Here is a 21,428-nt window from a genome sequence, read left to right as displayed (position 1 = left end):
GGCAGCACAGCAAGTTGCCATGCTGCATTGCTCTGCTCTGTGTGAACGATTAGTGAATCTGGGCCCTAGATTTGCCCTTTTTGTCTTTTGGGAAGGTATGTCGCTAACAGAAAACCACTGTGAAGTATCTCATGCCTGAACAGACCTGTCAAGCTGCTACCTTCTTGCTCACAAGCACTGCGAGGCACTTCACCTCTCAATGTTTACTATCTGAAAAGCATGCCGAGATACATGTTCAAACCATGACGTGCCTGTTGTAGAGAGCTGTGACAGCCCTAGACGGTGCCATGCAAAGTAACTAGACATACGATGGATATCACAAAATGGTTTCCTATGAACGCCCCATTCCCTGCTCTTCACTAGCTTGTCTCTTAACACCACTGGCTTGTGACATCCAGAAACATATTCATTGTATGTGGGTAGCCGCACCTGCAGCCAGTTTGCACTCTGCGCTCGAGAACTCACAAGGTCATTTAGGAGTATGTGGCAGAGCACACATGCAGCTAACTCATTGAATGTGGCTGAGCACACATGCAACTAACTCATTGAATGTGGCTGAGCACACATGCAGCTAACTCACTGAATGTTCTGAGCACACATGCAGCTAACTCATTGAATGTGGTGTGCACACATGCATCTAACTCACTGCATGTAGCTGAGCACACATGCAGCTAACTCATTGATGTAATGAGCACACATGCAGCTAACTCACTGAAAGTGGCTGTGCACACATTCAGCTAACTCATTGAATGTGCTGAGCACACATGCAGCTAACTCATTGAATGTGCTGAGCACACATGCAACTAACTCATTGAATGTGCTGAACACACATGCAGCTAACTCATTGAATGTGGTGTGCACACATGCATCTAACTCACTGCATGTAGCTGAGCACACATGCAGCTAACTCATTGATGTGATGAGCACACATGCAGCTAACTCACTGAAAGTGGCTGTGCACACATTCAGCTAACTCATTGAATGTGCTGAGCACACATGCAGCTAACTCATTGAATGTGCTGAGCACACATGCAACTAACTCATTGAATGTGCTGAGCACACATGCAGCTAACTCATTGAATGTGTTGAGCACACATGCAGCTAACTCATTGAATGTGGTGGGCACACATGCAGCTAACTCATTGAATGTGCTGAGCACACATGCGGCTAACTCATTGAGGGGCATATTTATACTCTCTTTGCGCCGAATGTGCGTCAAAATTTTTGACGCACAATCGCCGCAAACCCTGCCCCATATTTATACTTTGACGTCCGACCCCGCGGGCGTCAAAGTTCCACCATGTGCGTCATTTTTTAGAAGGGGGAACCAGCCTTGCGTTAATTATATGCAAGGTAGGCGTTCCCTTCCAAAAAATGACTTTAAGGCCTGTGCGCCTTATTTATACTGTGACGTCATTTTGACGCACAGGAAGGGGCAGGCCTTAAAAAACGGCGCCCAGCCTGATGGGCGCCGTTTTTTGACGCCTGGGTCAGGGCAGGTGTTAAGGGACCTGTGGGCTCAGAAGGAGCCCAGAGGTGCCCTCCCATGCCCCCAGGGACACCTTCTGCCACCCTTGCCCACCCCAGGAGGACACCCAAGGATGGAGGGACCCATCCCAGGGAAGAAAAGGTAAGTTCAGGTAAGTTTTTTTTCTTCGTATTTCTTTTGTGGCATAGGGGGGCCTGATTTGTGCCCCCCTACATGCCACTATGCCCAATGACCATGCCCAGGGGACATATGTCCCCTGGGCATGGCCATTGGGCAAGGGGGCATGACTCCTGTCTTTGCTAAGACAGGAGTCATTTCAATGGGGGTTGGGCATCAAAAAAAATGGCGCAAATCGGGTTGAGGCCTGAATTTTGCCTCAGACCTGACTTGCCCCATTTTTTGACGCCCAAGCTCCATTTTCTCCTACACCGGCGCAGCCTGGTGTGAGTCATTTTTTTTTACGCACACCAGTCCACTGCGCCGGCTAACGTCATTCAATAAATAAGGCTCCCGCATGGTGCTTTGGAATGGCGTTAGCCGGCGGTAACATTTTTGACGCTCTACTGCGTTGGCGCAGTTGTACGTCAAAAAGTATAAATATGGGCCTGAATGTGGTGGGCACACATGCAGCTAACTCACTGTATGTGGCTGAGCACACATGCAGTTAACTCATTGAATGTGCTGAGCACACAAACAGCTAGCTCATTGAATGTGCTGAGCACACATGCAGCTAACTGGCTGAATGTGTTGGAGCACACATGCAGCTAACTCATTGAATGTGCTGTGCACACATGCAGCTAATTCATTGAATGTGCTGAACACAGATGCAGGTAACTCACTGAGTGTGGCTGAGCACACATGCAGCTAACTCACTGAATGTGGCTGTGCACACATGCAGCTAACTCATTGAATGTGCTGAACACACATGCACCTAACTCATTGAATGTGGCTGAACACACATGCATCTAACTCATTCACTGTGGCTGAGCACACATGCAGCTAACATTAGAAGTCAGGCAAGCGCGTATGCTGCCAGTTCAGAATCTGTGAGTGAGCACACATGAAGGAAGACCAGTCTCAAGCCATGCACACATTGCGCTAATTCAGAATATGTGGCTAATCACTTAAAAAGCCAGATAAATACACGAGGATAAGCACACATGCTGCCATATCCTACAATGTAGCTGATCACACATGCAACAAGTTCAACATTTGTGGGAAAGACAATGTGCAATCAGAGTGCATTTCTGAGCCCCAATGCAGCCAGTTCAACGTCTGTGCCTTGGCACACATGCAGCTTGCGTAGTTTGTTCCTGAACATGCGAGAGATGAAGGTCTCATCTTTAGATCATATTCAGCCATTTCAGAATATGTGGGAAATCACACATGCAGACATTTAAGATCACAACTATAATTATACATAGCTAGTTCTGAGTATGTGGCACGGCACACATGCAGTCAGATGTATATCATTGAGCACACATTCATCCAATCTGCATTGTGAAGTAAATCACCAGTTTAAAGTCCCTCAATTATTACTCTTGCACCCAGCACAGATATTCCAACTCAACCCAGTTGGTTCCTTGACCACAACTCGGTACAAATAAAGGAAGATCAGAGTCTCTGACTCTGCACCAATGTATTAAACCCAGATCCCCTCGTTCAGCAAACATGCAGTCAGTATAGAACACTCAACTCAGCACCTATGTACTACACGCAGACTCAGCACACCTTTTGTCAACGTCGACGCAGCGCATGCACACAGTTTTACATCCTCGGGGGCACCACACATGCAGTCATCTCAGTAACTCTGATGCCATGCACAGGAGATCAGCTTAAAGTTTCTGACTCAGTGCACATGAAGACAGCTTAGAGTTTATGACGTGTGCGCAACACAGAGGTAACAACTTAAGAAACAGTCAGTTCATGTTTGACTCAGCATGTACTTGTCTTAGCACACATGCTATGTGTCAGGATCTCTGACGAGGCGCAAGTGCAAAGAGGTTGGTCCCTGAGGCAGCGCACGTGAGGATTGCTTAGGATCTCTGACTCCACTGTCGTGCATAGTACTCTAGTTGCCCAGTTCAACCATCAGGGCTGGGTTTAGTGCTGGTGATGCCCGGTGTGAGAACGTTTGTTGGTAACCTCAATGGGCACAGATTCCCTCACTGCCACCTTTATCAGTGCCCTCAAGTCTCCATACCCACTCTCTCTCAGAGGCATCTAATTATTTTTATAGTGCCACTCATACCAGTGTAGGGTGTCAAAGCACCTTACATCACACACACATTACACAGACACAAACAACCATACATGTGTAAATCAGTGTATAGGAAATGTTACAGAAGACAGAGAACTGAAAGGTGTAGGAGTTACGTCATCCATACTGGTAGGCTGTATAGTTTAAGAGTGCTTGAACCATAGTTGGGGTTGTCTTTAATAATAAGAATTGATTTCTATCCAAATGAACCCTTTTTTGCTACATTAAGATAACGAAACAGGGGAAAAATTCGTATCACTCAAATTATACCTTGCAGTTTCCACGCAGATCTTTGATGACAGATTCTTACTCCCTCTTCTGAGTGAGGATTTTAACTTATAAACTGAAACTAATTAAAGGATATCTCAAACAAAAGCAGTAACCCACTGACCTGTTTACTTTATATGCACTTTGTGATCTAAATGGGACATGTTCTTTGCAGCAGGCACAATAAACCTCTGCACTACCCTTATGTTGAGTTAAAACTTCAACTAAACTAAACTTGCTCTCACCTGAGTTATCTTGACATTTTAATTGTTGAAAGGTGCTAGAGGCAATGATTGTGGCAGCAAGTGGTTTTAAAACCATGAGATACTTGAAAACACAGCGCCCCCACCCGAAGTCAATGCCTGGTGCAGTGGCACCGGTCGCACCACCGTAAAGCGGGTACTGTCAGCCATCATTCAGCTACTTCAAATGATCTCACTTAGCATCGATGCAGTCATCTTAGTGTTTCAGGTGCTGTGCACATGCACAAAGCTTAGGGTTTCTGATTCAACACACATGAATACAGTTTAGAGTCTATAATTCAAGGATCCGGCTCAAGCTGTTCAACTAATATCATTACAAATAATCTGACTCGGTACCTATGCAACCACTTCAGATCCTCTGACTCAGCATAAATACAATCACCTCAGTGTCTTTGATGCAGCCCATATGCAGACAGCTTGGAGTCTCTGACTCGGCACACATGAAGGCTGCCTAGAATCACTGATTATGTATGCGTTCATTCAATTCTGGTCGCCCAACAGGTAGCTACTTCAGAAGACCTGACCCAGCACACATGCCGTCAGCTTGGTGCCTCTGGAGAAGTAGGCAGCTTAGTGACTTTGAGTCAGCACACGTGAAGACAGTTTAGAGCCTCTGACTTATGCATCCAGCTCAGACTACCCAACTCAATAACAATAACGCCAGTTCATGATCAGATGAGTCAGCACATATGAAAGCACTTCAGATCCTCTGATCACCACACATGCAGCCATCTCAATTTTTTTGATGCAGCCGGTGTACAGACAGCTTAGAGTCTCACCACTTAGCATACAATTTAGATTGTCTAGGTCAACAAATATGCATCCAAATCAGGTCATTCAGCCGAGCATGCATGAAACCATTTAAGACTCTGCGACTGAACATGCATGCAGTCTGCTCATAGTCCATGACTGAGTCCAAATGTAGTCAGTCCAAGCCATATCACCAAACAAAAGGATTTGAAACCTTAATGTGGCACTGGTAAGTACAGCTAAACAGTGCTTAACTTGAGCCAGTGGTTTCCGGTGCTCGGCACTGGCACGTGTCAGCACCAGCGGTTATGCATTCTATGTATTTGGAAATTGTAAATCACATTCTACCTGAGAGTGTAAAAGCGCTAGAAGTAATGGAAGAGGCTGAAATTGGAAAAAGACACCAATCAACCATCACGAAAGGCAGAACAGCCAGGCTTTGAGTTTCTTTCAGAAAACTGGATGAGAAGTGATGCTAGTGACACTGGAAGGTAAGGTATTCCACAGTTTAGCTGCAGCCATCGAAAAGGTCCAGCCTCCCCATCGGGCTGTTCAAAAGTTTGGGTATTCACCTTCCTTAGAGAGGACGATATCAAAGTCTATTAGGAGTGTGCCATTGGAAAGCCATTATCAGTGAAAGTGGATACTGCAGATGCTGGGAGGTGTGAACCAAACACAGAGTTTTAAATGTCACATGTTTCTTGATCGGCAGCCAATGAAGTGACCAAATGCCATCACTAACTGGAACTCATCTAGGGACATCCAGAATAAAGCAAGCAGCCACATTTTGAACAATCTGAAGTCTACTGATTTATTGATATTTAAATACAGAGAATTGCAGTAGTCCAACCGTGAAGTAATAAGGGTGATAACCACGGCCACCCTGAACTTAGCAGAAATAAAAGGAAAGATCTTTTTTAGGATTCTAATGATGACAAAGCAAACTCTCACTGTCTTTTTGGTCTGAGAGTCAAAAAAGAGGGTAGTGTCAAAGATTACTCCTACAGTTTTGGCTTCGGTGACCGGGTGTGGTAAGGGGCCACAGTCCTTTGGCCACCACAATTTAGACCATACCGAGCTTTGCTCAGAAAAGATCAGTAGCTCTGTCTTATCAACATTTAGCTTTAGTCAATTCTCTTTCGTCCAGGTGCTGATTTTCATCATACAGTATTTGAACCTATCCACAACCTCACACGTCATCTGTAAACCAGAAAATAATTAGGGTGTCATCCACATATTACAAAACCTGAAACCCCAAATATTTTATCAGTTGCGCCAAAGTGGCAACGTGCAGATTAAACAAAGTTGGGCTGAGAGAAGAGCCCTGCGGACCTCCACACGGCAGCTGGTAAGATTCTGACCTAAAGTTCCCACAACACCAACAGGGCCAAAGGAGACTTCCTCACACCAGCTAAGCATAATCTATGCACCATGCGGGACAGGGATACCATATTGAATGCTTTTGGGTGAAACAATAGTACCAGTAAGGCAGATCTTCCCTAATCCATCTGGCAGCATATGGTATCAGTCGCCAAAGCAAGGGGGATTCTGTGCTGTGGCCCTTCTGAAAACCATACTGCGAAGGATCCAAACAATCTTGAGCGATCAGGCGCTCCATCAGTCCGTTCGAAGTCGCAAATTCCCTGTGATTAACCAACCTTTACCTTCTTGTCCCTTTGTGGCAAATCTGGCTGGAGTTCCATAGCTGCGCCAGAATCCGAGAGAATCACATGAGGAGCTTGTTAATAAACCATTGAACGAGCTCGTCCAAAACAAGAACTTCCCTCTCTCAATGGCAAAATAAATGCTTTTTACCTGCAGGGTGGGGTGAATCGGGTGGGGCCGGTGAATTGCCCAGTTGACATTGTTATTATTAATTTCAAAGAACCACATTTGATACGAAGGTTGCACTTTGACCATGTGACCAGCCAGGATGGGGAATCAAAAATGTCACATTTACGCCTGGGCTACTTCTACAAACCCAGTTCCTATGTCAGATATAATTGTTCATTGTCGATGTTCCATATCTCTACTGGTATAGAGACAGCCTCATTGACCCACAACACAACAGTGTGGCATATAGGCCCTCATAACAACCCTGGTGGTAAATCCTGCTTACCGCCGTGTCGACGGCCGCCAACATACCGTGCCCGTGGCGGTAATCCGCCACAGGTATTATGACCCACACAGAGAATACCGCCACAATACAGACACCCACACAAGTCCGCCACACCAAAGGTCAGTGATAAACTGGAAATAGCAAAACCCACACCGTCATGCACACATGAATACGCCCACAGTATCACGACCCACGAATCAACGCGGCGGTCTTCCAACCGCGGTAAACCATTGGCGGTACACACTGCCGCACTCAAAATACACACACATATACAAAACACCACCACATTGGACAATTCAAACTACACACACCTGACACACATACACACGCCACACCCACACACTCACACCACTATAAAACACACACCCACACTACCCACAACCCCTTACAACTAAAAGAAAGAGACCAAGCACGGAGAGACAAGCAAAGAGCACACACTCAATCAGAGGCACAGAACACCATCACTCATACACAATCCACGCACATCACAGTATACACCCCAACACATCACCCCACACATCACCCCACACATCCTCACACATATCACTCACACCACATCCATGGCACCCCAAAGACACCCAGGTTTTCTGAGAAGGAGCTAAGGGTCATGGTGGAGGAAATCATCCGGGTAGAGCCACAGTTATTCGGATCACAGCAGCAGACGTCCATTGCAAGGAAGATGGAGCTATGGCGGAGAATCATCGACAGGGTCAATGCCGTGGGACAGCATCCAAGAAACAGGGATGACATCAGGAAGAGGTGGAACGACCTAAGGGGGAAGGTGCGTTTCGTGGTTTCAGGACACCAGATTGATGTACAGAGGACTGGCGGTGGACCCCCACCTCCTCCCCCACAACTAACAACATGGGAGGAGCAAATCTTGGCGATCATGCATCCTGAGGGCTCGCAGGAGTAGCAGGAGGACTAGACTCCGGTAAGGCAAATCTTTACCATTATATCCCCCACCCTACCTGCATGCCATCACATACCCGCACCCGTACCTCCACTCCCATCTCTCCATCACCTCACATATACCCCACCATCACAACCCACACATCCCAAAAACAAAAGCCCTGCATGCAACAACAATGCATGGACACCAATCACAGCCCTGCATGGGCACCCATCACCACGGCATGCCCAGTAGAGTGACTCACCCACCCCACACAATCAGCAATCACACATGCCCAAGGCGACAGGGAAAGCGCATTTATACAGGGAAACACACCCATTGCACAAGATGGCACACACAGATACAATAATAACAAATTTGCATCCCAACAGGACCAATACCCAACGTCACCGGAGAGGAGGTGACACCAACATCCAGCCCCCTCCCAGAAGAGGCCCACAGTGATGACAGCAGCTCTGCACGCCTGGATCATGATGACCAACCTGGCCCATCAGGGACCTCTGGGCAGTCGGTTCCTCTGCCACAGCCCCAACCCACCACAGAGCCTCCCCCCTCAGGAAACACCCCCACAGCACCCACCCAGCGGGCCCATACCTCTGTCCCCAGGACACGTCAATCATCAGTGTGTCCACCACTACAGGGACCCCAGACAAACCCACTAACACAGGACAATCAGGGACCTGGGGTCAGTGACAGTGGGCACACGGTTCAGGGGACAGAGGCACAGGACAGCAGGAAAGCTGGGAGGACTGCTGTGCGACAGGGGGAGGACAGGCCCAGGGAACCGACCCTCCACGAGGCACTCTCCAACATCATGGGAGCCTACCACCATTCCCAGGGGACCATGGGCACTGTACTGGCCAAGTTACGGGAGACCCAGCGGCTGCAGGAGGGACAGTACCTGGGGATCAGGAAGGACCTCACAAAAAACTACACCATCCTGGTCACCATAGCAGGGCTGCTGGCTGACATGGGCAAGACCATGATGGAGGCAGTGGCACAACAAAGGGCTGCTGACACTAGCCAAACTGAGGAACAGCCTTCTACCTCCGCCGGTGCTAGTGGACAGGAGGCCCCGCCACAGGACCAACAGGCCACCTGTGCCCCACCCCACAAACGGTCCCTGAGATCGTTACAGAAGACAGCAAACATTGCCAAGATCCTTGCCAGGAAATAGGAGTCTCCTGATTGTCACCCTTCTGTCCCACTCTGTCACCCTGACCACCTTGAACTGCCATTACTCCCCTTCCTATACCCCATTGGACAATGCACCTGTGATACCAAGAGACTCTACTCTACCATGGACCTTCCTCCACCATCACCCCAGCCCCTTGCTCGTACCCCCATACTATTTAGCACAAAAAATAAACAACTTTGAAATATAAACCATACTGGAGTCAGTGTAATGATTGGAAAGATATATTCTTACAACATTCTCAAAGCATTGCAACATCTATGTTCATTGAATTATACCAATGTATGACAGTTGGTGGGTAGCAGTACACATAGCAGGAGCCAGAATGGGGTACACAGATCTGAAAAAAGGAATCCAAAGGGAGCAGTCAGTGGCCATAGCCAGAGGATAAGAGGCTGCCATGTACAATGTCCAAAAGTATTCTGAAATGTGAAGGGGAGTTACAGGGCCTGATTCTAACTTTGGAGGACGGTGTTAAACCGTCCCAAAAGTGGCGGATATACCACCTACCGTATTACGAGTCCATTATATCCTATGGAACTCGTAATACGGTAGGTGGTATATCCGCCACTTTTGGGACGGTTTAACACCGTCCTCCAAAGTTAGAATCAGGCCCACAGTCTCTTACTTGTGTGTCACTGGAAGTACTGCTGTATAATGTTTGTTCTGTTGTCCACATCTTCTTCATCTGCTTCCTTTTCCTCACTGTCCACAGGCTCCACCACTGCCACAAGACCATCACCAGGCTCATCCTCCAGCAGAAAAGGCACCTGGCATCTCAAGGTCAGGTTGTGCAACATACAGCATGCCACGATGATCTTGCAGACCTCCTTCGGTGAGTAGTACAGGGAGCCACCTGTCAGATGGAGGCACTGGAACCTGGCCTTCAGGAGGCCGAAGGTCCTCTCAATAATCCTCCTTGTTCGCCTATGTGCCTCATTGTAGTGTTCCTCTGCCCTTGTCCTGGGATTCCTCACTGGGGTCAGTAGCCATGACAGGTTGGGGTAACCAGAGTCACCTACAAATATTGAGGGACAACTGTTAGACACACACTAACCCTTAGGGACAACCCCAGACACATACTTATACTGTGTGGGGACCTTGGGCTCACCTATTAACCACACCCAGGGCCTCTGGAGTTGGCCCATCACATAAGGAATGCTGCTATTCCTCAGGATATAGGCGTCATGCACTGAGCCAGGATATTTGGCATTCACATGGGAGATGTACTGGTCCGCCAAACCCACCATTTGCACATTCATCGAATGATAGCTTCTTCTATTCCTGTACACCTGTTTATTTCTGCGGGGGGGGACAAATGCCACATGTGTACCATCAATAGCACCAATGATATTGGGGATATGGTACAGGGCATAGAAATCAGCTTTCACTGTGGCCAAATCCTCCACCTGGGGGAAAACGATGTAGCTGAGCATGTGTTTCAGCGGGGCAGATAACACTCTGGTCAACACATTGGAGAACATTGCCATGGCCACTGTTGTTTGAAAGGAGCCACTTGCCAGGAAATGGAGCACTGACAGGACCTGCACTAGAGGGGGTATTCCTGTGCGATGGTGGAAAGCTGACATCAGGTCTGGCTCCAATTAGGCACACAGTTCTTGGATTGTGGCACGATCAAGTCTGCATGTGATGATAATGTGTCTGTCCTCCATTGTCGACAGGTCCACAAGGGGTCTGTACACTGGAGGATGACGCCATCCCATCGTCTTCCTCAGTGGTTGTAGCCTATGGAGGAGAATGGTGAGCAGAAGGTCATTTACCACATAGATAGCACAACTGTGTTTGAATTAATGTCACAGAAGGAGTGTTTGAATTTGAGAGTCAGTATATTGTGTCAATATGTGCTGTGACACAGTTAGGTGCCATGCCATGTGTCCCCCTGAAATGGCGGATGCTTGACCTGTGAGGAGGGACAAGGGGAAATGAGGTAACTGCACTGGCGTTGTGCTGCGTCGTGGTAGGCGGTCGATGATAGCGGCACAAATCCACATTGGGTATCATTGGGCCCTATGGGTCCCAGGAGTCAATGGCGATGTACGCCGGTGGTGACAGTACGCACCTCCGCAGACGTCACTGCCATTTTTTACCTATTCACTCACTTGCTTCCTGACCATCAACAGGGGAGGACCTAAACTGCAAGTGCTGCTGTGACCTGAGTCTAGAAGCGATAATGGCTAGAGTGTCTGGGGCAAGGGCTCCTGCCTTCACTGCTGAGAATTTGGAGAAACTGGTGGATGGGGTCCTCCTCCAGTACACGTTACTCTACGGTCCTCCAGACAAACAGGTGAGTACACTGTGAGCATGATGTGTGCGCAATGCCTGTTTGGAGTGGTGTGGATGTTAGCCACATGTTGGGGGGTGCTAATGCGTCCTGGCTTTAACGCTGCATGAGAGGTGGTCACTGTATGTGCGTCAGGGCATGGATGGGAACTGGTGGGCAATGAGTGTGACGGTCCAGATGGGTGAGTAATTACATTTTCCGCTGTCTTTTCCATCTAGGTCAGCGCTCACCAGAAAAAGGGTATTTGGGGTGCCATCACCAAGGACATGCAGACCCTGGGGGTCTATCACAGGCGGAGCACCCACTGCCGCAAGAGATGGGAGGACCTGTGCCGCTGGAACAAGAAGATGGCGGAGGCCCAGCTGGGGCTGGCCTCCCAACGTGGAAAGGGTGCCCGTCGCACCATGACCCCCCTGATGTTCTGCATCCTGGCGGTGGCCTATCCAAAGTTGGATGGGCGCTTGAGGGCATCACAGCAGCCACAAGAGGGTGAGTACAGTTTCAGAAAGCTGACTTTGCGCGCTTTAGGAACTAGGTGGGTGGGGGATGTGAGCTGTGCATGCCCCTAGGCCAGGGCGATCATGGCAGGGTAGGTCCCTTGTTTGCAGGCTCTGAAGTACCCCTACCCCAATCTTACAAGTGGCCAACTACTACTGGGCAGGGTCCTGTGGGTGTCATGTGTGCAGATGCTGGCATTAGGCATTGTACCCAATGGGCTGGTGACTACCTTAGTGAGTGGTTGGGCATGGCCTAGTGCATAGGGCTGCTCAGTATTTGTAGTGTACGCCAACGGTAGTGGTGCTGCTGGCATTGACCATGTGTATCCTCTGTCTATCCCCCCCCCTTCTTGTTTTGTCACCCTGTCCTTCTGTGCATTAGCATCATCTGGCAGAGGAGCAGAGGCACCGGCGACAGAGGGAGCTGCATCCCACATGGCCCATAAGGGCGAATCCACTGAGGGTGAAGGCACCAGTGGGACGGAGGGCGAGGGGAGCCCCATGATGGGGACAGGAGGGGATACCAGTGACAGTGACTCCTCCTCTGATGGAAGCTCCCTGGCGGCGGCGGCAGACACCTCTGTGCCCACCCCAACAACAGGTACAGCCACCACCCCCCCTACCAGCACGCCCTCCCAGCAGCCCCTCAGCGGGTTTCCTGTGCCCGCTCACCCAGGAGGGTGGGCATTTCCTTCATCCCAGGCACCTCAGGCCCTGCTCCAGTTAGCTCTGCTGCCTTCAGTGAGGAGGCTATTGACCTCCTGAGATCCCTCACTGTTGGCCAGTCAACCATTCTGAATGCCATCCAGGGTGTCGAGAGGCATTTGCAACAAACAAATGCATACCTGGAGGGCATTCATTCTGGCGTGGCAGCCCAACAGAGAGCATTTCAAGCTCTGGCCTCAGCACTGATGGCAGCCATTGTCCGTGTGTCCAGCCTCCCCCCTCCCCCCTCCAACTTCCACTACCCAGACCCAATCCCCTCTACCTCACCCTATCCCAAGCACACCTTCAGACCAGTATGCATGCACATCAACACACAAAAGTGGCTCAGGAAAACATAAGCACCACACATCATCACACAGGCACTCACACAAGCACCATACCCATGCACACATACCAACTTCCACTTCCTCCACTGTGTCCCCCTCCTCCTCTTCATTCACCTCCCTCCCAGTAGCATCTCCACTCACACCTGCATGCACCACATCATCAGCCACTGCCTCAATCACCAGCACGCCCATCATAGCACACCCCTCACGAGCAATCACCACCCCCACAACCATTCACACATCCCCTGTGTCCTCTCCCAGTGTGTCTGTGAGCCCTCCTCCCAAAGTACACAAACGCAGGCACACACCCATCCAACAGCCATCCACCTCACAACATCATCCAGCACATGCACCTTCACCCAAACTCAGCAGATGTACACCTCCTACAACCACTACCTCTTCCTCCACACCCACACCCACTCCATCGTCCCGTCCCAGTGTGTCAAAAAAACTTTTCCTTGCAAACATTCACCTCTTCCCTACGCCTCGCCCCTGTCCTTCCCCTAGGGCCAGGATGTCTAGATCCCAGACCAGCTCCTCAGCCACCAAGTCGGCATTCGCTGTGGTCCCTGCAAGCCCGAGAGGATCGAAGGGCGCACCCGTCAGTGCTGGCAGTGTGCCACCTACCGATGCTAAAGACCACCCGATTCTGCCACCTACAAGGTTAAGAAGGGGCCGTCATGCATCACGGACAAGACGCACCACCCACCCAGCAAGGCCTCATCCAAAACAAAAGAGGACATTTCCAAGGTCCCAGCAGCATATACCAAGGTGGGGAAGGGACTCAAAAGCAAGGGAAAGTCACTTCAGGGCTCGGAGCCTCCAGGTGAGGTACTGGTGACCACCATTTGTCCTGATAGGCCAGCAACCTGTACCATGGTAAGCACTGCTGCAACGTCTGCCACCTGCACCGCCACATGCCCCGCCATCTGCACCGCCCCCTGCACCGCCGCTGCCTCATCGACAGTCACCAGCATCATCCCCAGTGGGCAGTCGTCCGAGGCTGCCGGAGATGGCCTGGTGTCTCCCTCCACTACTGCAAGCACCTGCACCACGGGCAGCACCAGCAGCATCTCCGCCACAGGCTCCGCTGCAGGTACCGCAACCTGCACCGCCATATGCACTGCCATATGCCCAACCGGTGCCACTACATCGGACATCAGCAGCATCCCCAGTGGGCAGCTGTCGAGGCTGCAGGAGATGTCCTGGACCCTGCACACATCACTTGAGGCACCAACACCAGCACTGGCACCACCAGCAGTTTGCAGCCTAAGTCGCTGCAGGATGGAGTGTGGCTATGCGTCCATGGAGTATCATGCTACCTGTTCCCTGCACTTCTCGTGCGTCAGACACCCAGGTGAGGGAATGTGAACTGCCACACCCTAGGTGCAGCATCACTGGGCACAATGCCCCTTCCAGAACCAGTGGAGAGGTGCATCCACTCACCCAATCCTCTGCAGGATGAAGCAGACTGGGAACAGAGCCCCCTCTAGAACCAGTTGAGAAATGCATTCACTTACTCAATCCTTGGCAGGATGAAGCAGACTCCAGAACCAGTGGGACATGTCACCCACTTGAGAGACTATGGCTTTGCATTCCCCAGTAACAAGCAGTGGGCAAACCAGCCACTTGAGAGACTGTGGCTTTGCACTCCCCAGGACCAAGCAGTGGGCAAACCACCCACTTGAGGGACTGTGGCTTTGCACTCCCCAGGACATCGCTGTTGGCATGTTGCCCCCTCGAGGAGCAGTGGAGTAGTACCATCTTACGGCTGAGGTGCCCCCCTCCCCTTTCCCCTGAGGTGCCAGTGTTTTCTCAACCTGAATCCCCTGCAGTGTTCTCTCCATTTTGAGGCAGGAGTCAAGTGTGGGCTTCGCCCATGATTTATTGGGCCACTGGTCCAAGAACATTTGCAATGGACAGTGTACGGCCCTCTGTCATATTGTACATATTTGTAGAATCTGTTGTTTGCAATCGTTCACTTTATATGCATTTTCCAAATATCACAGATTTGACTCAATTCCTTTTATCCTTGCGTTCTTCTAGGTTACGGGATGTATCTGTAATGTTTTTGGATGTGTTTGTGTGTATGGTGTGGTGGATGAGGGTGGGGGTGTTGCGTGTTGCGTGTGTGTGTCACTCTCTTTTTCCTCCCCCCTCCCCTGTGTGCTAGGTGCAGTACTCACCATCGTCGTCGCCACCACCCTCTTTCAAATTCCTGGTGGATTAGTAGATACACCAGCATGGGGAGGACCTGCAGTTCGGCCTCCATGGCGTCCTGGTTCTTCGTTGAGTGTCGAAAGGTGAGTGGTTCCTCTTCAGCGTACTGTTTCCACCGTGCTTTTGATGTCATTGGTACCGCCCCAGAAATGCTGGCGGATTGGCCTCTCATAATAGAGTGGGCGGCACATTGTCTTCCGCTTGTCTGTTGGCGGTGACCGCCACAGTGTTTGTTGCTACTGCCCTGGCAGTCGGAGTGTTAAAATGGCTGTCTATGATGGCGGTTTCCGCCGTGGTTGTGATTCCACTTTTTTGTCTGCCAGCCTGTTGGTGGTATTACCGCCGCTTTATCTTCGACCACCAGGGTTGTAATGAGGGTCATAGTGTTCCTGTCTTCAACCAATTTGCTGTGTTGGTAGGAGTTGATTGACTCAATAGCACTGAGGGTTTAAAACACAATCCTAACCCTGTGGCAAAAAGTAAACAGTGCTGTAAGGTCTGGCAATGTCAAGAGGGGGGAAGGAGAGAGATATACTTAGCTCATCAAGTCACTAGAGATGTGACTCAAGATGATCAACATCCCCAAGCCGCCCCAGGTTGATTTTGCAACTGGTTTAAAAACTGAAATAGAGATAGAATTCCCAATTTACTTTTCCACAGATGTGGTCTGCCCTAAGCTATGTTCTATAGATAGAGAGCTTAGAGACAGGCAAATTAGTTGCCAGCCCATTAATGACTCCTGATAGGTCCAACACCAGTAACTCTAGCAATTCTGGTGGAGAGAGAGAGCTACAAATTTGTGCCCTCCTCTAGGATCCTAACTTGCCAATAAGGAGGTGATCACTGGGGAAAGGGGCTCTGAGGTGGCAGGTGAAATTCAGTCTCAATCCCCTATTAGGACACTTTTATGGAATGTCGCTGGATTGTGTTCCACAGTAGATTGCACAGACTGGACCCACCTTATAGAATCGTTTGTCCCTTACAAAGTACCAGGGATTGACATGATCTCTGGTGACCTGTTTCTGACAAAGCCCAATGGTTGGGGGTCCAAACTTTGCGTTATTATTCAATGCTATTATGAAAGGATTGCCCATCCTGGGCAAGTGCTGAAATTATATCCATTTTTAAAAGGTGTTCCCCTCTCTTGCTAACAAATTATAGACCTATTAGAATTATAAATGCCACACAAAACTGTTTGTATAGAGTCATTTAGAAAGATCGCAGTAGTGGATGGTGAGCAATGATTTTCTATCCACCCTCCAAGTGGGTTTTCGCAATTGCACATCCACCATTGACCAAGTATTTAGGCTCCAGTTATTATTTTAGAAAACTGTTGCCATAGAGGGTGGAAGATTTATGTGATGTTTGTGGACCTGTGATTGCCTTCGATCTGATACCTAGATATATGTTTTGGCAAGTACTAGCTGATATGGGAGATCCATTGTGCCTCCTTCACTGATAGTGAGGTTTCACGATCAGAATTTAGCTGAGGTCAGATGTGACCAGTTGGGAGAAGTGACGGAGCCATTTCCAGTCAACCGGGGTGTTAGGCAGGGCTGCATTCTTGCCCCAAGTCTTTTCACGTTGTATGTCAACCATTTGGTACCCCACTTGAATATGTGTAATAACGATGCTCCAAGACTAGCTAGCATGAAGGTGCCCACCCTGATATTTGCAGATGGCACACTTCTCTTGTCAAATTCACCAATGGGGATCCGGAAAATCTTAGAAGAATTTAGTAGCTTCTGAATGGCAGAGGTGTTTGGAAATCAATGTGGTGAAAACGAAATATGTGGTGTTTAACCCCATTGGTGCATATGTGGCCAATGGCCAACACATGCACACCCTCCCTGGTGCTTGCCACAACAAGTGTCCGACACCATAAAGGGGTTTTAAAAATCATCTGCTGCTTTTTCACAGACACTAAGCCCAGGCACACCAGTGGGGTCATTTTTTATCAAGACAAGTTGGGAAAGCTGGGTTGTAAGCAGTTTCTGGATCCCTGCATATTCCTGTAGTTTATGTCACAGAAATGCAAGGGAAAGTTGTGCTTTTATTTAATGTTTTACCTTTGCAGGGCATGCTGGGGAAAAAACTTTGGGAAATCCTCACAAGCTGTACCTCCCGGGACTCCCCTTGATGTCTGCTTTTCAGAAATGTCTGGGCTTGATAGGTTTCTCTAAATGGTTAAAGATCCCAGGACTAATAGCACACTCACCGTAGTTATCATTGTTGTCACAATACATTTTGCAACCTTTCCTGTCGTGGACAATAGGCCTTCCCACACAAGCGAGGTACCATTTTTATCGGGAAACCTGGGGGAATGCTGGGTGGAAGGAAGTTTGTGGCTCCCCTCAGATTCCAGCACCAGATGTTTGTGGCTCCCCTCAGATTGCCATACCAAGAAGTGAGGAAAGAGATCTTTTTTATCCCAAGTTTGAGGTTTGCAAAGGATTCTGGGTAACAGAACCCAGTGATAGCCAAAGATGTACAGGTTTGGTAGGGTTCCCTTGGTGCCAGCTGAGCTTGAGGCCAAAATCCACAGCTAGGCACTTTGTAAAAAACACATCGGTTTTCCTAGGAAAAATGTGATGTGTCCATGTTGTGTTTTGGGGCATTTTTTGTCGCAGGCATTAGGCCTACCCACACAAGTGAGGTACCATTTTTATCGGGAGACTTCGGGGAAAGCTGAGTGGAAGGAAGTTAGTGGCTTCCCTCAGATTCCAGCATCTTTGCAGCACCAAAATGTGAGGAAACAATGCTTTTTAGCCCAATTGTGAGGTTTGCAAATAATTCTGTGTAACAGATCCCAGTTAAAGCCCCACAAGTCACCACATCCTGAATTTCCCTTGGTGTCTACTTTAAAAAAATGCACAGGTTTGGTAGATTTCATAAAGTGCCGGCTGAGCTACAGCCCAAAATCCACAGCTAGGCAGTTTGCAAAACACATCAGTTTTCAATGTGAAAATGTGATGTGTCCATGTTGCGTTTCGGGGTGTTTCCTGCGGTGGGCACTAGGCATATCCACACAAGTTAGGTACCATTTTTACCAGGAGACTTGGGGAAAACAGAATAAAAGAACAAGTGTCATTGCCAATTGTCTTTCTCTACATTTTTGCCTTCCAAATGTAAGACAGTGTGTAAGAAAGAAGTCATTTTGAGATATGGCCTGTAATTCACATGCTTGTCCGTGGACCCCTGATTTCAGAGATGTTCAAATAACCACTGTTTCTACAATATACTTCTTATCTTGTGGTCATTTTGGAAATATATAGGTTTCCTTTACACCTCTTTTTCACTCTTTATATTTTACCAATTGAATTGCTGTATACCCTGTTTCCCATGAAATTTCATTGCAAGGTGCAGCTCATTTACTGGCTCTAGGTAGCTTGGGTTCTAGATGAACCTACAAGACCTATACAACCCGGCAACCAGAGGGGTCAAGCAGATGTAACGTTACATTTCTTTCAAACACCTATCATAATTAAAAAAAAGTTCTGGAAAAAAACATAGACAGAAACGGCTGTTTTTTTTAACTCAATTTCCATCTTTTTTTATTTCAACTGTTATTTTCTGTATGAAAATCTTAAGGATCTACACAAATGACCCCTTGCTGAATTCAGAATTTTGTCTACTTTTCAGACATGTTTAGCTATTGGTTTTACACCCATTTCTGTCACTAACTGGAAGGAGACTGCAATCCCCACAAATAGTCAAAATGGGGCATGTCCCAGTAAAATGCCAAAACTGTGTTACAAAATGTGGTTTTCTGATTCAAGTCTGCCTGTTCCTGAAAGCTGGGAAGATGGTAATTTTAGCACCGCAAACCCTTTGTTGATGTCATTTTCAGGGAAAAAACAGATGCTTTCTTCTACAGCACCTTTTCCCATTTAAAAAAAATTTTTTTTGCTGCATTTGGCTAATTCTTTGGTCTCCTCCAGAGTAACCAACAAACTCTGGGTACCTTTTTGATCCCCAGAATGTTGGAAAAAAAGGATGCAAATTTGGCAATGATAGCCTATGTGAACAAAAAGGTTTGGGGGCCTAAGCGCTAACCACCCTAAATAGCCAAAAAAGTGCTCAGCACTTGGGGTGAAGGCCCAGCAGCTAAGGGTTAACCTATGCTGCACAAGAACACCTAATCCCTCCATTAAAAGGGAGAACGGGCCCAAACCTTTGAATATCTTGGGATCACTCTTAATGAGCAAATGGATTGAACAGCCCATATTTCTAAGCGCATACTCAAATTGGAGCATCACATTTGGGGGCTGACGAAAGTTCATCGGGGTTCGTTCTTCAGACCAATTTCCCCTGTGATTAAAATTTACACTCACCAAGCACTATATGGTGCAGAGCTGTTGAGGCATATGAATGCCAATGCCCTGCAGATCACAAAGAATTAATTCCTGAGGCAGCTTCTGAGACTCACGGTCAATTGCTGCCACTAAGGATGTATGTGGGGCTCACGCCAATCTCCGAGGGGATTGCTGTTAGACCTGTCCTGGGCTGTAAAAGATACTTAGGGCCCCATATACTGAGAGGCTCATTTACGAGACCCTAGCGGCACACTGCGCTACCGGAGCATTATCTTTTTTGACGCTCTGATGGTGCAGTGTGCCATCCCATATTACTTTGCATGGCTTTCCATGGCCTTGTAAATATGGACCCCTTTCATGAATAGCACAACTGGATAGGGGTGCTCCATGGCTGTTTCCTGGGGTGTTCCCACGCACCACCCCTGGAGCGGGAAGGAATCTGACGCATTCCCAAATTTACAAGTCTGGGAATGCGTCAGAATCCTAGTTCACCTCAGGGGTGGCGTAAGAATGACGCAGTGGTGAGAAATATCTATATTTCTCCCCATTTTTCCTCTTGTGATTGTTTTTTTGTGCAGGAAGGTGTCCCTACTTGCACAAAAACACTCATCTCTTCAATGTAGGCATCCTTGTACCATGGTGCAAGTGTTGCTGTGTTGGCACTAGGCAATAATTTGTGCTCCAGTGGAGGGGGAGAGGACAGAAATGCACTCTATCTTATAGACATGGCACATTTCTGCCTTTTCCCAGTACGCAGGGTGGCACGGCAGGACCCTTAGTCTCCCGGGATCAGTTTATCTTCCCTAGATAGAATACGTAAGAGAGACCCTGAGGAGGATGGGGAATGAAAGGCTGTGGGATGACCCTGGGGGAGTTTCTTCTCTTATCTCTAAAGCGGCCCTCAAGAGGAATTGTAAACAGCTTGAACTGAATATTCTAGTGACTAGGCCAGGCCTAGGTTCTTTGACAGACTCTTTTCTGAAATTAAAGAATGATTTTAGATGAAATAGAACCTGCTATGGCCAGGAAGCTCTAAATGCAACTTAGATATGGGACATTGTCTCTGTGTTTTTTTCTGCTAGCTGGGGCCTTTCCATCAGACTACTTGAGCAGGCCTTGAACAGCCATTGAATCAGTGATATATGCCCTCTTCTTTCGCCCAGAGTACAGTAAGGTTAGGGCTAAGTGGATAATTCCTATATGCAAGAATTTGTGAACCAGTGAGCACATGGAGTTGTACAGAATGTTACAATCTGACACAAGGCAGCTTATAGTATTTGTTGTCTCAAGGTACTTACTTTCAATGTGTCAAATTAAGCAAAAACGCAGTTCCCCAACTGTCGCCTCTGGAGTTACCGAGGCGGAGCCACTGCTCTGTTAGCTGTATACCATAATTAGTACCTCTCATACCCCATGATGATAGAGTGCTGGTCATTTCCTAGCTGGTTCTTTATTTTATGGTTGAGCTATTACACTGCCATCTGCATACTATAATTAGCACATTATGCACTTTAAGTTGATGGAGTGCCAGGCACTTATAAATTGCCCCCATTTTATTGCATGCTTTGCACTTAATGGCGATGGAGTATACTTACTTTATATGTTTGAGCTTCATACAATTGTATCTGTTTTTTTCTTAGTAATAATTTACTGTTTTACAGAATGAACACATTTTAATAAATGTTTTTATGTAGTTTTTTTTTATTGCTATTACTTGTTTACTTGTATTACTTTTATGGCAATTTGCCAAAATAAAGAGTACTGACTGACTGACTGAATATTTTT

At 48.0% G+C, this 21,428-nt stretch overlaps 1 long non-coding RNA gene across 2 annotated transcripts in view; it reads left to right on the top strand.

Annotated features, from left to right (window-relative positions):
- The window catches only part of LOC138304507 (uncharacterized), a 182,543-nt gene that overhangs the window by 120,283 nt on the left and 40,832 nt on the right, over positions 1–21,428 (top strand). The gene's annotated exons all lie outside the window — the stretch shown is intronic.

Source organism: Pleurodeles waltl, chromosome 7 (genome assembly GCF_031143425.1).
Source record: "Pleurodeles waltl isolate 20211129_DDA chromosome 7, aPleWal1.hap1.20221129, whole genome shotgun sequence".
NCBI classification, from domain to species: domain Eukaryota; kingdom Metazoa; phylum Chordata; class Amphibia; order Caudata; family Salamandridae; genus Pleurodeles; species Pleurodeles waltl.
Note: the sequence above shows the minus strand (reverse complement) of the source record. Positions and strands in the feature narration are given on the sequence as shown.